The sequence below is a fragment of the Stegastes partitus genome, unplaced genomic scaffold (assembly GCF_000690725.1).
Source record: "Stegastes partitus isolate 25-593 unplaced genomic scaffold, Stegastes_partitus-1.0.2 Scaffold689, whole genome shotgun sequence".
Taxonomy (NCBI): Eukaryota; Metazoa; Chordata; class Actinopteri; family Pomacentridae; genus Stegastes; species Stegastes partitus.
Genome location: NW_007578420.1, coordinates 169,048 through 186,954, shown reverse-complemented (window position 1 = coordinate 186,954; position 17,907 = coordinate 169,048). Strand labels below are relative to the sequence as shown.

At 40.1% G+C, this 17,907-nt stretch overlaps 1 protein-coding gene across 1 annotated transcript in view; it reads right to left on the bottom strand.

Annotated features, from left to right (window-relative positions):
* peak1 (pseudopodium-enriched atypical kinase 1) overlaps positions 1-11,449 on the bottom strand; it is a 112,906-nt gene extending 101,457 nt beyond the window's left edge. Inside the window, exon 1 of the mRNA XM_008290649.1 lies at positions 11,281-11,449. The gene's annotated coding sequence lies outside the window, so the exon portion shown is untranslated. The remainder of the gene's footprint in view (positions 1-11,280) is intronic.
* Between the last annotated feature and the right edge of the window lie 6,458 nt (positions 11,450-17,907).

The following is a 17,907-nucleotide window of genomic DNA, read 5'->3' as shown; positions in this document are numbered from 1 at the left end:
GTGGAGGGACTGCTGTGTGTTTGCTTTTACAGAAACGTGGCTCCATGACACCATCCCAGACGGACATACAGTTGGAGGGGATGCAGACAGACAGACAGCCAGCTCTGGGTAGCATCTGTGGCTTCACTATCGTCACACCATTGTGTGTCTTTGTGTCCCTGAGGACGTACCAGGACCTGAAGAGGTTTGCCATGTTCAACAAATGGACGCAGCCGCCCCTTCAGGAGACAGCGAATGTTGAGTGTCTTATCCTAGACGTGCATTCCACAAAACTTGCTGGTTGAATAATCCTGAAGAAACACTCTTTCATCTTGCCTGTACGACAGTGTATATACAGCAAAATGACAACAAACCTGATTTGATTTGATACTAATGACAGTACACGGTCTGAGTCATGACGACTCTAACAGCCGACATCATGCTTGGTTGAGGGAAAAAGGTAAACAAGATGATGCTGTCTATCACTAGAGTCTTGATAAACTGCTCCATGATTCTTTCTTTTCAACTGCTTGTTCATAGCAGTTGTACTGGTACGAGCAGCCATTTGCAGTTTGCAGTGCTTACAGAACCAGATTGCTGAGTCTCTGAAACACTCCTACAATTTAGATGATCACAGGTGAGGTTTTTCAGCTGCAGCTTGTTCCCCAGAGGAAATAATCCATGGTTTGACCAGGTGCAGCCATCTTTGCGACACACTGTTGTCTTAATCACTGATGTCATTATGGTGCTGACTCGTCGCAGCAGTACCACGGTCCCTGGCTGCTGTTTAATATTTGTCTTTCTATGACTCTCAAGAACAGCTTATCCAAATAATTTCATACCCAACGCTGCACCTCCTTGGGTCGTCAGCAATACAACCTCAAAATGTGAAGTAGACAACTTTAAAAATAACTGAAATAAAAAAGCTGCATACTCTCACAGATCTTGCTCTGCTTATGTCTGCCTGTGTCAGACATGCCCCTCATCAAAGCCAGTTATCTTAACTGTCAGATATGTTTCAACTGAAGGTCAGTAGGCAAAGGAAAAGAGTCAATGGCTTGGCGTACGATCAGTGGAGTAAGAGCCAAAATAAAGTGCCTCTCTGTCTTTTAACTGAGTCCAGAAGATCATTTCTGAATCAAATCATGACATCAATAATTGGAATCAAATTATGAAAGTGTTAAAGATTCCCAGCTCTAATGTCCATCCACACCCAGATTTAATCACCAGAAATGCAGAACTGTGGGACCAAGCCTAAAGGCATTCTGTGTCGAAATGAAATTGGAAACCGGATTCATCAAGGGATTTTGATCTCCCACCACATATTGTTGGCTCTTTTTTGGCCATCTTCCGTTCCAGCCTCAGGCTGGAAGCTGTGTTAGTTCACAGACTGAGGGAGGTATTAGGAGTCGGGACTGCAAAACTGCAAAGAAAAATATTTTTTAGGCACTCTTTCCATATTTCATGGTAAAAAGAAAGCACAGATTATAGCAAGGGAGGCTATGATCTAAAAGGAGTATTTCAAATCAAATCAAAATCAAATCAGGTTTATTGTCATTTTGCTGTACATACATACACAGTAGTACAGGCAAGATGAGAGAGCATTTCTTCAGGATCATTTAAGTTTTGTGGAATGAACGTCTGGGATAGGCTAGATTTATTGTATGACACAGTGTGGATGTCTCTGGATCTGGAGCTCCTGAACTCCAGCCGCTGGTCTCACCTTTCTGCATCCTGCTGCCCCCACCATGATGCCTCCTGCTACAAAAGGACAATAACTTCTAATAACTTGTTTAACTGTAAACTAAATTTTATAATTCATCCTACATCCACCCAACCGGTCGAGGCAGATGGTCGTTCCTCCCTGAGCCTGGTACTGTCTGAGTTTTTTTTTTCCCAAGCGGGGGTTTTCGGTTCCTTCCCACTGTTGCAGACTGCTTGCGGACTGCTGAAGTTTATAGGGAATCCAAATGTTTTGGATTGTTGGGTGTTTCTGTCTGCCTTTGTTAAGCGCTATGAGATGACTTGTAAATATGCGCTATACAAATAAAATTGAATTGAACTGAATTGACGTGCGGTCAGGGGAAAGAAAAAAAATATACAACGATAAAATAATTTAAATGGTTATATTTATCCAGTGATTTGTAATATAAAGTTTGTTTTTTTTTTTCATTTAGCCTCACCAATTTTGATGATTGTGCCTTGGATTGCGCAATCTCTCGCTACCTGCAGTGGCTGCCATGCAGTGACAGCGTACTGCTGCCTGGATGTCGCCAATAACATGGTTCAAACACATTTACTATATGAACTGATTTTCCATAGTTCAGCTGATTTATATAATAATGTACAGTGTTTTTTTGTTACCAACTGTATGTGTGTAACGTGTTTAGTGTGCTGAGCGATCATAAACGGCTGAGAAGAGGTTCTCGGCGAGGCAGGCAGTTTTGTTGCCCTTATGGCAGGGGGCGCTCGTGATCCCAGACATGCTTCTTGTGACTCCACAGCTGCAGAGTAAGTGACAGGAAGCTTACAAAAAAGTAATGGATATTTTTCTCCAGAAGGAGTGGCACATGGACTTCAATTATAAGTAAAGGTAAGATTGCAATAACGTTGTTTTCAAATTAAATGTGCATTTTGTGGGCTACAGTTTGTACGTGTAAAGAATGCAGATATGAAACATAACCTGTAAACTGCTGCCAATCAAATGGCAAATAAGCTACATACAGCTATATATTTTTAAATCCATGAACGTCACCGCACATCACTGGTATGACACATTCCTCATGGTGTTTTTTAAGGTCAAACATCTGGCAATGTATGAAAACATTAAGGCTGTGATACAAGTATTTTGTTTTAAGTCTTACTGCTAAGATGAACTGGTAATTATAAATGGGATAGGTGATGAACCTGATACACAGGCCATATGACGATGTTACCAGTCCATTTGTCAGCTTTCTGTAGGAGGATGATTGGGTCTGGAGCTGTCATATTCTGAATCACTTAGTGGTTTCTCTTACATTTTATGTCTACACTGAAGCAGCTTTAGTAGAAAAATCAAAACACAATCTTTAGAGTGCATGTTAAAAGTCTAAGAACAATTCACTGATTTAGTATGCAGTACTGCAGAACTAGATGTACAAGAGCATTCTAGCTAAAAATAAAAACAAATAATTAAGTACGCAAAAATGATTTTTTTTGTTTGTTTGTTTTCCACAAATAACAAGCCTTTATTTATAGTAAGATTTGTCATTAGTGTAAACTGGCCAGGCTAGAATACAAAGTAGCTGATGAGAAAATGGTAGAAAGCCAAGCTAAATTCAAAAGGATATGTATGTTAGTAATGCATAACAAACTCATCTCTCATAGAAAAGCACAAATACATGAACATAATGGATGTAGTTTCTGCAATTTAGTCTTTATGAACAGGGATCTACAACACCTACCATAACAATGTTACCTATGAAACTCGAATTTGTCTGACTGACACGACTGGTTCATGAAGTTACCAACAACAGCTTTGACTGGATCAGATGATTCTCCCACTAAGCAAAGCATAAGGAAATCTATATCTTGGATTTTGTGCGCCTTTACAAAAATGTATAGTCAAACTGATACCTTTGATAAAAGTAGATTCAACGTCGCTGCCTTCTTTTAAAATGAACTACTTTGAAGTTGTTGTCGCCCTTGGGACCCCTTAAGTACTGCTAAGGGTTACAGCCATAACATCGCTTATTATCCCTCATTCTACTGCTCTGTTAGTTAGTGGGAGCTTGAGAAATAACAGAACACATCAAGCTTGGAATGCAACGCAGCTGGACCCTTGAAGGAATCTTCAAGTAAAGCCTTTGGTTTCAGGGTCAGAGAGTCTACATGAGGCCAGCGTGTATACACAGTGTGAGAACAGGCACGCACAAAGAACACAAATTTGTCAAGGCTCGAATATTTAATACTGTTATGAGAAGTCTGAGCAAAATAAGTGAGATGACTTTGTCTGAGGCCAAGAGCCACAATTTTTCTTGAGAAATATTTATAACAAATCCATCGAAGTGCTGTTGGAATGAGGTCTGAGGATGGTCTCCAAGCCAATGTGAAATCCTGCAGTGGTTTGAGACTAAAGTGCACCATCAGGTCATTCAAAATCAAAACTGGTCTAGCGTTTTTTCTCCATGCTGCTACATTATCATTCCTTAGGCTTCCCACTGACCACCAAAAGCTGCAGCTAAGTAATCTCTGACATGACCCACATCAATCATCTATTAAGTAGACATTAACGAGAAACTAAGGTGCTTTTTACAAGCAGAGAGACAGGTGAGACGTCTGGAAGACGTCAACAATGATCAGCAGCTTACGTCACTGCTGGTCCTGGTCCAGCCTTTGTTTTATGGACCCCATAGGAGGATGATGATGGTAGGAGTAGTCTATCCTGCACTCACTACTGAGTTCAAGAGGACAATATCTGACATCATTAAATCACTAAGTCCAGCAGCTTTAGCCCAATAAGGCGGTTTGGGATATGCTGAATAGCTGAACTCTGCCTGCCCTACGAGGAAGAGACACACTTCTAAATCACACGCTTTGGTGAAAGGACAAAGTTTGACAAGATGTGAGCAGTAGCATCCAGCTTTTAGCTGCAGTAAAGTCATTAGAGTCATAAGCTATGCTCGTGGCCCTCATTTGTATGCACAGCAAAACAGCTGTGGCACAGACGCTTATTAGAATAATGCATTAGGAAAACTGCAATAATCTTTTTTTGCCCACACCTGTCATAGATTGCTTTTCTAATTGAAGAATTAAACAAGCCAACATTGCTGTTGATTAAGTAATGGTTGTATATGAAACATTGCAAAATAACTTCAACTAAGCTAATAGCTCATTAGACTTAAATTTCCGAGGTCAGCACCTAGTTAACAGCTTATCAGCAAAACCACAGCCTTGAGTTTCCCAGATAATCACAAACGTTTACAAAGTCAACATTCCTTTAAAAGGTCAAAAGGAAATATTTTGAACACTGAATAAACCAAATGGCAACACAGAAAACAAAGCCATTACACTAAAGATAATAGATTAGAGACATAGAATTAGAAACGATACGTGTGTCTGAATGATAACACTTGACAATCAACTGCAGATCAGACCTGCTTGTTATTTGGAAACGTGCATAATATTAGAACAAATCTTTACCAAGCTTACTTAGCTCCTGTCCCACTTTGCTAGTTTAATGCACATTTAAGCACATGTATAACACACATGCGATCACAGAAATAGACACACATGTAGCCAAACTGAGAAATTAATGTCCAAGGCCTCACAGATCAGACACACAGATGCCTTTTGGCTTGACATAAGATCCAAAAGCCATTGTAATCTGCTCCTTTATCATCCACCATCTTCCAGTCAGTGACTCACAACACTGATGACACTTGATCAACCTGGCACAACACTGTCACATGCAACAAGTGATATAAATGATGTAAAAAACTGAAATCTCACTTGCATCCTCACCTTACAAGGTTACACTCCTCAGTTTCAAAAAAACAAACAAATGAAACGGTTTGATTTCCTGAGGGAATATGCCAATCTGTAAACACTTGTTGTCAATCAAAAACATCAATAATCTACTGGACTTTTCGTTGCGGAACTGAACATGTTTCACCATTCATCCGGATGACTTCTGTAGTCCAGTGGATTACTTTAATTTGTTCTGACATCTTCCCACCTGGATAACTCACATGACATTACACTGACTTTTGGTAGGTGCAGTGTTATTGCCTGATAGCTGCAAAATGTACTCGGTATAAGCCACGACCTGGAGCTGCCAACATGAATTATGTCAAGACCAGAGTTCCAAAACAAAACTGGGCTCCAGCTCTGCCTTGATTGCAGACAGAGCTGAAGTTTTTCGAGATGGCTCGCAGCCCAAACTGCACTTTATCAGACTCCACTGACCTTCTAAAACCTGGAGTGTTTTGTTGTATATGACTAAATGTCTGATGATGTAAAAGGGGAACAATGTTGTTTATGGCATGCGAAAAAAGTGAAGTGAAATTGAACTTTCTGGAGTTGAAAACCTCAATAATGAGATGCAAAGGTCTCCAGGGATGCACTGCTGAACTTTTGACATTTTGCCTACTTACCAATCTAAGAAAAAAAATTACATACAGTTTTCACAAACCTATCATTCTGAAGGGGTAGTATTTGAAATCATGTGAAAGGCAGCAGCATTTTTGCTCATTTTGGTCATTCGTGTGGCCTATAGCAGTATCTGAATATTTTATCTGGACACATCTGATCCAGATATTTACATTTACTGGTGTTAAAAAAAATTCAAAGTGAAATGTCAGTTAAGTCAACCTGTCAACAAACATGACATGTCCTGGAAGCACAACTGCTGTATGAGCTTTAGTTTTTTACATTGCCATCTAACTTTCCTGCAACCACCTGTAGATTTTGTCAGGGTTACATTAGTTAGAAGGAGAAGACTAACTTTAAACATTCTCTCTTTAGAATGTAGTTGCACTATATGAACTGCATTTATATTGAGCTAAGCTGTGATCACTTTGCGAGGTCTGACTACCTCTAAATGTGGTCAGGCTACATGCATTAATACATTAATGCTAAATGCACTACTGTGCATTTTCTCTTATCCAGGTAAGTTACTTGGACGAAGCTAGCATGTTAATGTCAAGTGTAAATAGGGTTCTATTCATGTGTAAAATGTGAGCAAGATAATGGAATAAATGCAAATAGCAATGGTGGGGGAAGCAATCAGATGATTTACTAAAGTAAAAGTATTTATATCACACTGTGAAAATACTGCACTACCAATAAAATTCCTGTTTTGAAAATGTTACCGGGGTCAAATTAAATAAGGATACTCAGGCACATGAACTCACAAAAGCAAAAGTTCTCAATGCATAAAAATGCCCAACAACAGAAAAATGATACACTACATTATTATCATTCATTCATTATAGTATATTTCACTGTTGTTTCAACTATTTCTCAAAAGTCTGCAACTCATAGTTATTTTTATTATGTTTCAGTCTGACCAAATGATTAAGTCACCGAGAGGCGAAAGTATGAAATGGCAAGGAAATAAAATATACAATAAGAAGTACAAGTACCTCAAAATTCTACTCAAGTCTACTGCCCCTGACCTCACAAGGGAAGAATATCAGTAATAAAAAATTAAACGTGATGCTCCACTGATATCCACAAGTTTGTAAAATCACATTTGTATGCTGAGGCCTCGCTTTCAGAGATTTGTGTGTGCGTGTGTGTGCGTGCGTGCGTGCGTGCATGCGTGTGTACACCTCGTAACCTGCAGGTCACACCTGTTACCTTGCTCAAGCCTGGCTCAGGGCAAGGGGGAGAGGTCAAAGGTCAGGGTGTCACATGACACGTCCTTATTAGATCTGTTTCACAGTTCAAACATACATATGAATTATGTCACCTGAAAAATTACCGATTATTTATATCACTAAATTTCCTGCAAAGTAAACATTTGGGAGATTCATAACAATTATGGGTCTTGTTTCTAATAAGCACACACTGCTTTAAATATCAGGTTACAAAAAAGCTCAGCCTGACTGAAAGAAAGTACATGCACATCTACAGCAGGCTATGTTGAAATGACTGAAGATATGAGAGGAAAAACTCTACAAGCTGGATTGTTCTACTGACCACAGTTAAAAGTAGGGCTACATTCTGTGATATGAAAAAACACAGAGATTTCACCAGGTGACTTGAAAAAATCCATTTGGAAAGAATTACTCATTCTAGCATGATTTGAGTAATTTTGTAGGGGAACAGATCTGCATTAAAAATACAAATCTATTTTATACAAGCTGAAAAGGTCATTTTGGAACCTTTGTCTTGGAAGGCATCCAAAGTATAGTAATTTTTTTTGCCTTGGATGGCCTTGAGGTCTAGCACTGCACTTGTCATACTGATCCTTGTGCTTTTTTAAATAGTCAAGCATATTTGTTGTGTTTCTGGCATCAGTTGACAGTAGCTACAGATAGAGTACGTGTTTTTGGTCAATATCATCCTTTCCGTAATTGAAATATTACAACTGACATTGTGTATATTTTTGCAACCAAATCGGCCTTTCAGTGTTTCTCTCCCTTTCCTCACTTATTTCGCTGTGCCCATGTGGAGCCTGCAGGGCAGCAAACTCTAAGCTTGTAAATAAAAGGTACCCAGTTAAAGTTAAAGCTGAAACAAGACATTGTGCAGCCTGAGTTAAAATCACTTGTTTCAGGAAATGTTTGTGCTAATTAATGCTGAAAGACTTGGCAAAAGTGTGCAGAAGCATTTACTGTGTATTCATTCTAAAACAGCATTATACCTGAGTAAAGGATAATGTTACTTGAAAATCCATGTGACTGTACATTACAGACAAAAAAAACATGTGTGGTGTAGATAAACATCTAGAAGTGGTTTGAAGGACTCAAATCAAAAAATATATCATGTTTCACTTCTGTGGTGATGATAATGAGTGAATGTGTTAAATGCTTTTATGCTGGTATGCACAAGAATAATGATATTTATACATGCAGCGCAAGCTCATTAGCTCAAGCTACAGAATCAGTGTATCGTAACGTATGATTGGTATATTTCAGTAGAACAACTGAAGACGACACTTTAATTTGCAAATAAAAAGGGATCTCATTCATTAATCTTTAATGTACTGTACTTATCTGTGAAATCGACAACTGAGAAACACAACCAACATGTCTCCTGCACTTAAAGACTTTTCCACAGTCTGCAAGTGAGACATATTGATTCTCTGGCTCAGTTGCTCGTGTCCCGACTGAATGCTGAATAACTTCCATACGAATTGGGTGCACTTCTGAGTTTTCCACCATGATTCTGTTTTCAGCCATTTCAATTAAAAAGGTTTCCACTTTAAAGACTACAATTTCCTTTACTAACAACTGACAAAAGAAAATGTATTTGGTAAACAAATAGTAGAAAGCCTCAGTTCAGATGAAGCTCTGGATCACTGATCCGGCAAAGAGAAACAAGCTTCATCCCAGTCCTCAATGTGAAGGGACATTTGAACACCTCACTGCACTGCTGTTCCATGATACGCCTCCAGAACCATAAGTCATCCATGACATTCACAAAAAAAAAAAAAAAGAGTCCACTGTAATGGAAAAGGTAACTTATGTCACATTCATGTCATCTCTTGCAACACACTACAGTGAGAGCATAGATCAATACCACAGCTGGCTATCTGTCATAAGCAAACAGAAAGGAAAAAGTCAAATACAATGTTTCTGACTGTTGTCAAGAAATGACAAATGTCACAAAATATTTTTAGCGTTTCAGAATTTATCCCACAGCTGTCGGACTTTATCTCTATCAGCCAAATACACTGTGAATCACGAAAGCTCTAGCAGCGCTGTGAAACAGAGACTGAAACTGCCACAAAACACCACTATCCTGTTGCTCACCACAAAGAATGTCAGGTATGTTCACAATTCAGAAATATAGGAAACAATCCAACAAATATTTGTCCCACACACCACTGGGGACACGCATCCGCAGGGCGCTTATCGGAAAGCAAATCTGATAGCTGGACTAATCTTTAAACAGGTGAAGAAGTAACAATGTCGGACACCCGCCTTTGTTGACACTGTCAACTCGCGAGTAGTAATCAAAACAAGAGGAAGGAGCAAGTAAAAACAAGAACTGACGACTACAGTCCCACATGAATGCACAAAGAAGAGCTCATTTATTGAGAGCCCAGTGTCTGTCTTCAGTGGGATGAGGTTCCGAGCTGTAATGTTCAACTTTCACTGGCCTGAACTTGTGACACTGAAACAGAAGAATGTCTCACTTTCACAAATGCATTTTTCAAATAAATAACCAAGCTTAGAAGAGGAAAAGACACAGTGGATTTCATTTGACATGCAGTTTTGTTTTGACTGATACTGCAACAGTTTTCCAGCGATGCCCATTTTTCTATCCTCCTCTTGAGCTGCTCATATTTTATTTTTAAAAATGGTCTCTCAACCTAAAATCACTCACTCACATACTTGCATTAACATTTAATTTCTGCCATCGTCTGTATGAGCCTCGATGCTCCATTTTCAGGTGGCAAGAACCAGCAATTTAAAGACAGCAATTTCTTCTGGAAAATTAAGCACAGTACATCTGGCTCGCTCCGTGTGATAATTCGGCGTGGTAGGCTGTCATTTTAGTCTTCTTTACATTGGTGGAGAGGGGCCGCATTTAAAACGCAGCTCAGTGTGTTAAAAGATTTCACGCTGCAATGTAGACAACAGCAGCTAATTTATGTAATACACTTGCTGACACATGTCTCCACTGAGGGGTTCTGAGTAAATGGGCTTGTCATGGGTGATCAGGTTTATAATACAAGACGCTCACATGGTTTTGATGTCAGGAGGTGTACTCTGAAGACAGGTTTTTGATTTAAAAGGAAGACAAGACAAGATGATCCCCTACACCTGTTTACAGGTAGACAAGGGGGCACCATGGATCAACATTTAAAATAAAGAGCTACTCCAAACACATAATAATAAACTGTTTTTTTTCTTCTTAATTTGGCCAACAGCAGTCACCTTCTACTGGACACCAGCTGCTCCATGTGTCAGTAACATTGTGAGAGATTTTGACTTTCAGTGTTGCACATAATTTGCACAGCAATAAAAGTCTGCTCTGTAGGTAGGAGGGTGGCAATTCTGGGAAAAGTGAAACATCCTCTTTCCAGCCGTTTATAACAATAACACATGAAGGCTGAGGGTGTCTCTGGGATGAAGCCGTGTCCCCGTGCAGAGCCCCGGTGGTCCCTGGAGCCCTGTCTGGTCAGCAGTAAGTTGAGCGCTGCTCTCCCATTTAGTAAACACAGACGGGCTGTGTATCGGTGCGGGCTCGTTTCCAAATCAGGTGTATGCCAAACTAACTTTCTGAGCCCAAGCAGCTCGACTTTTCTTTTTAACCGACAGTAGTTTATCTCTCACTCAGTCAACTTGTGACAGCAGCAGCAGCAGCTCCGTTGTGGCGGTCTCATTAGCTATCTGTCCGCTCGGCGAACAACAGCTAGCAAACTTCTCCGCCGTCCTCTCATCCCCCCTCCGGACTGCACAAATGTGACATTTAGCGCCAACATTACCACGCAGAGCCGCTAGCTTCTTCGCACAGACACGGCATTCCCCCCCTCCCGCTGTACAAACTGGGAACTTGGCAGCCGAAAGGAAACTGACGAGACTTTGAGGCTGAGACACTTTCAATTTGGGGGGGAAAGGAAACCTTTAGCTAACTTTTCCATACCTTTCGGACGCCGAATATCTCCCCGTCGACACTACCACTTCTTGGCGGCCATAAATCCCGCTTTTGACAACGTCGTCCACGGCAGGAATAACGAAAAATCCGAGTGTGTTGTAGCTCAAGTACTGCCAGTGCCCGTGATTTCTCTCTGCGTGGCTCCAGCAACAGCCGCTGCAGTTTTTTCCACCAGCCTGGCGCGGGAGCGAGCGCACCGGGGATACTGGGCTGGCCAGAGAGCGGCGGGAGCGCGCAGCTGACAGGGGACGCCAAAGTGACTGTGGAGAGCAGTTTATTCTGCATTAGTAAGACAGTAAAGTTGTGAGATAAAAGCTGCAATACATTGCAATACAGGAAAAATAAATCAATAAAAATAGTACATAATTCCCGCCCCCGAAAGACAGTTAGGTTCAGTAACGTTGGATAGAAATTACAGTCGTCCTCAAATGTATTCATACCCTTCCATTCAAGAAAAGGCAAAATTCACAATAGTCACTCAAATAACTGGAATATGAAAAAAAGTAGTAATAAATAAAAATTTACTAAATTATAATTTGGTGAAATAAGACATTGCTTTTGAATTGTGGTTAAAAGAATAATTTAGAAAAAAGAAAAAGAAAACTGTCCCAGACAAATTAGAGCACTTTGTTGATGAGCAGTGGGCCAAAATCTAAATACCTGTCAACAGGAACAGAAGTCTGATTGAGAGTTACAGAAAACACCTGATTGCAGTGACTGGCTCAAAAGGTTGTTCAACAAAATATTAGTTTACAGGTCCCATCATGCTTGTTTTTTGTTGCTGTTGTTGTTTGTTTGTGTGTTTGTTTAAATAATATTTCTGTTGAACCACAATTCAAAAGCAATGTCATGATTTTCATTATTTTGTTTTTATCTATTACTACTTTTGTCCATTTTAATTTATGTCAGTGGCTGCTGTTTTTTTCCTTCTTTAATGAGATGGTATGAATAAATTTGAAGACGACTGTAAGTGCTTGTATATATACTTTGCACTTGGATATTTTTGGCACGTTTATCATTTTATTGGTATCAGTTGATGTTGGCTCTATTAATTTGTTTTATTTTGCATTTTGTACCCTCTACTGTGTTTGTTTCCGTTTTTGTTGCAATATTCACTCCTTGAATATCCTTTTTTTTTTTTTTTTTTTTTGTTCATCACAGCAAATTTGCAATATAATTAGAGTCATTATTATATAATTAAATATTTTACTATATATGTTCAAATATAGAGGCTAGGTTGAAAAGAAAGTTAGTTTAAAAAGTTGTAAAAAAAAAACAAAAAAACAACTTTATTTATATATTACTTAATGTATCACCAATTTACGAATTGCTTTGACAAACGAAGCAAACAAAAAAGGGTGCACAGAAGGCAAAATAGCAAACAAAGCAAGACAAAACTAAGATTTAATCAAGTTAAAACTAGTCGACAAAAGATGTAAAAACACGCCAATATTAATAAATATAAATAAAATAATATAAGCCAGAAAAATCTCAATAAGCAAGAAAAGGAAAACATCACAAAAAGCACTTCTGTAAAAATGGGTTTTAAGAAGTGATTTAAAAGACGTCACTGACGATCATGCACATTATACTCTGTTCTGCGTATGCTTTGTAGTGTCTGTGTGCCTGTGACATTTGTACATCACTCTGTGTATTTTCTATTAATGGCTGCAAAGTCACATCCACTGATTCTAATTTATGAGGCCACGCTTGAAAGCACAAATTCATTTCAAGTACTCGTAATTATTCAAAACCCTGTTTGTGTGGAAGAGACAGCTTCGATCAGAAGGAAACAAGCGGACGCACAGCACACAGCCACAGCGAGTGTGTGCCTGTGCCATTTATTGAAAAGCGTTGAGTGCAGTCATTGAGTCTTTTCCTGACATAATGCTTCTCATGAGGGATAATGACCGCTGGAAAAAGGGGGAATCCCCTCCTCCTGCTGCCTTCAGGTCCCGTTGGAAATAGCCTAATCCGAATTAAAAGTTGCATGCACATAAAAACACAAGTAAGTGGTAACAGTGAAATGACATTTTTTTAAGCAATTGACCTTAGGACCCAAGGTTTGCAGTGTTAATATGATGTTTGATGTGATAAATAAGTGTAATTCTCTTATATTGTATGTAGAAAAGTGACACCAGTTTGCGGAATCTGTTTGTTGTTCTGGTATTTCCCTGAACAAAATAAAAATCACATAAAGCAACTCATAGATTGTTTTCAGACTGGAGGGACAAGTGACATTTTCAAGCTGGAAACTTGATTTTAGAGTCTCTGAGGAGAACCTGAAGGCAGCGCACTTTGGGAAGAGGAGGAGGAGCTGAGCCAGGGGTTGACATGTGGGAATGACTCAAGTTTTTTTACACATTCCAGGCATTGTTTCCTCCTCCTTGCTGCCCAGGTCCCGGGCACTGAGGCCAAGGATTTTCCAGGGCTTGGGGAGATGGAGTGGATGACGGATAGAGGAAGAGGAAGGATGACTCTCCTTTTCCTCTTTTGTCACGCCTAGGGTAATTCTCTCCCTCTCCAGCTGAATAAATAAATGTTTGGTGGGGTATTGTGTTATACTTTATCGCTCTGGGTCTTGTATAATTTGAGTGCCGTGCTTGTCTGAGCAGCTGCTTGGGAAATTTGAGCTGGCAAAGATGTCGAAAACTGTTTTGACTTCACAGATATTAATGGATCAAAAGGGTCTTAAAGCGAGCAAGTGGCACACAGCATGGGCAAACCAAGACACATCACTACATAAAACTTTCATCGCTATTTATGATACTATCATCAGAGAGCATGTAATCACAAAATACTGATATGCATCACAGCTGGAGCTGAGTCCCAACGATGAGAGAGAGTGAGGCTAAAATGGGGAGGCATGAGTCACTGGAACAGATGTCATGAAGTTTGAACTGATTCACATTTGAGAGTTGAAAATAAGGACATCATCATCCCTGATGGTGGAATAGAAGTAAAACGACACATTACTTTCCCCTTTTATGGAACCAAAAAGAGACAACAGACCGTACAGGATAATATTAATCATCACTTTATACGTCAAACACTGTCTTGCTGCTTTTCTATCTCATATTCGGCCCATTGTACTACCATCATGTGTAGTTCTTATTGTGTTTCTTGTGAACTCAAATGCATTACTTTTGCAGACGGAGGTGCTATCTGTCTCTTGTTAAACCCCTCTACTTTCATAAGAACCAATTTCCTCCAGACATAATAAACAACTGCTATTGGAACATCAGTGGAGAAACAGACCCTACAGCAGATATAAGAAGTCATCTGCCGTGAAGCCGTTCTGCTGCTCACTGCAATAACTGACCTTAATGTCTCATTAGGAAAATAAACAGGGCGTCATAAGAACTCTGTTTCTCACAGCGGTGGAAGAAGTGTTTAGATCCTTTACTTTGGTAAAAAAAAAATTTTTAAAAAATACAAATGCAGTGATTAAAAAGAGCTTCATTACAAGTAAAAGTCCCACATACAAAAAAAAAAATATCCTACTTGTGTGAAAGTTCAGCAAAATGTAGCTCAAGTAAAGTGAGAGGTTGGGTGTGGTCCCTCTGACTAATGTATTATTTTATCTGCCATCATTTTATTACTAATACTGAAAGATCAGTGTGTCTGCAGCTTGTTGCTGTTGTAGTTTCTGCAGGTGGAGATACTTTATATCTAGTTTTATATACAGGGACAGCACATCTGAGGGTTTCATTGCATGATTAATAGGAGAAGAAAGACAAAAAAGCAAACTTCTGATACACAATCTGTTTTCAGGTTTTGGACTTAATCTTTGATATTTGTTGAGATACTTGATCACTTTTGAAATTAGATCATGTGAGGAATTTAAAGGGAAAAGTGACAACTTGGCTGAGTTGTTTTTAACGCTTAGAGATCGGAAATGTGACGATGATCAAAACACTGTATTTGTAGGATGTTAAATGTTAGAATGGAAACCTTTGAATGTATTTTAAAGCTTATCCATTGGGTAAAATCTTCAGCTTAGAAGTAACTTGTAACTGAAGCTGTCGAATACATTAAGTGGAGGGGATGTATAAAGCAGAATAAACTAGAAGTACTCCAGCGAAGTACAAGTACCTCAAAATTGTGCTTAAGTAGAGTAAACATGAGTGAATGTACTTAGTTACTCTCCGCCACTGGTTTCTCTTTCCTGAGCTGATTTGAAAGTTCAGATGATGCAGAGGGGAGTTATTTGAAATCATCTGAACAATGACAAGCTGCTTCCCAGCATAGCAACTTAGGTCAACAGTGTCTGTCAGCAATGACCCTCTGAACTGAACACTGTGGTAAATGAAGCTAGACGTGTGTGCTATTACAAGAAAAATGGGAAAACTCCATTTATGTTGCAGCATCTCACTGTCGAAAACAACAATTTCTACACGTTTATCAGCCCACTTGATTAAGGCAAAGCTGGCTTGAATCAAGCCATACTGCCCGACAAAAGGTAGCTCAATTTGACTATAATAGCGCATGTTGTTGTGGGGACAGAAACCGTTCAGGACAGTGTGACTGTTGAGTGCCAGCTCAGCACATGACGCCTGACTCATCCTCCCTCCTCTGAGTCACTCCCTCCCTCTTCTGGTCCAGGATCTGTGGCTCTCTGCTGGAGCTGGCTCCTCTCTCCTAATGTCAGCCCACCGCTTCACAGGCAGGAAGCCGGCCAACGATGCAGACATGGCTCTGCCGAGGAGGAAGAAGGTGCTTGCATTCGACCGCATGTCTTCTTGTCAAGACAAAAGACTCCGTGTGATGATGGGGAGGCAAGAAGAGGGCAAGAGGAGGGATGTCATGAGGGACTAGACTACAGCTGCTACACACTGCTTCTCTGTTCCAGAAATTCTGTCATGTGTTAAAACAGATTTATCGCAGAAGGCAGATTGGATTCCTTGGAATTAAGTAAAACGGGTCAACATGTGAACTCGAGCACAAGTCAAAATGCGATAACGGGGTATGAGCCATTACCGTTCGCCATTTATCTCCCCCCAACTTCCGTGTTGATTTTACAGCTTTGGGCCAACATCAAAGCAAAAAAAAAAAAAAAAGAAAAAGCCAGTAGTTAAGCTCATTATACAAATGAGCTTTGGGACCTACTGCACACACAGAACAGTGCACATGATCCCAGAAGTTGAAAGGTAAACAACTCTAATAAGGTAGGTAGCGTCTCACCGGTCGCAGAGCTCCACAGGATGCACTTTATGTCCTGTAGCTCATCCAACACATATAAAAGCTGGTATTTTTCAGTTTCATGCATGGCTCTGGGGACGGTAGTGTTTGTTAGTTAGTCAACCATGTTTGTCCAAAAGGTAGAATCTTAAGAACTGGCATTAAACTTTGTCGAGATGTTTAGGGTTCTCAGAGGAGGAAGGATAGCTACTTTGGTGATTCTCTTGACTTTTCACAAAAAATCATTGATGAAGGTAATCTATTGCATGGACTCTACGTTTGTACAGATATGTATGGGTTACAATTCCATGGCTCAGCTCTACTAGATTTATGGCTTTGCTTGATTTTGGTGGGCCCGCAGGATGGTAGCTGGCAGCTAGTTAGGGTGGTTTGGATATCTTATTTAAGTGTCTCCTGGAGGTTTTCCATACACATCCAATTTGTAGACCCCAAGAAAGAAAGACCACATATCCTATTAGGCTTCACTGGGGATCCCCTAAGAGAAGCTAGAAAGTGTTGCTGCAGAGAGCAACCCTTCGCCCGGTAAAAAAAATATCCATGGTAAAATAGATATTCATGATGTGCACAGAATAACAACTAGTATCGGTGGTGACCCTGCACATTTTCATCTAGCAGCACAAACAGGCCAAAATTTTAACTTCACAACTGACAAATCACTACATTAACTCGATCGGCACATTTTACACAAACTATTGGCTGTGTATAAAGATGGACCACCCCTTCTCAACGTCACCCACAGATTTCCTTAACAGTGGTTTTGAAGTTCAGTGCAGTGGCTCTGCCTGCCATTGTCTTGGCACTTAGTGACTCCTCCAAACACCAGGCTTATCCAGAAATGAGAACTGAGTGTGAGTGTAGCTGAGTAGACGGTACCCACCTGACACTCAAAGTGGCCACACCCTTAATTATCTCTAAGTTTAGGCTTAAATTCAATATCAACTAGTGAGTTGTTTCAAGCTGCAAAGTGGCTTGGTGGTTAGCACTGTTGCCTCACAGCAAGAAGGTCACCGGTTCGCATCCCAGTGAGGACACCGGGATCTCACTGCATGTTCTCACCGTGCAGTGTGGGTTCTCTCTGGGTTCTCCTCCCACACAGTCCCAAAACATTTTGAGGTTAATTGGTGATTCTAAATTGTCCGTAGGTGTGAATGTGAGTGTGCTTGGTTGTCTGTCTCTAAGTGTAGTGTTGTGATAGACTGGTGACCTGTCCAGGGTTTCCCCTGCCTTTGCCCTTAGTCGCATAATGTTCTGTCCTCATGATGCCATCTATTTTGTGAAGTGCACCAGTCCCTCCTGCAGCAAGACACCCCCACAACATGATGTTGCCACCCCCGTACTTCACAGTTGGGAAGGTGTTCTAAGGCAAGCAAGCTTCCCCCTTATTTCTACAAATATAACGATGGTCATTATGGC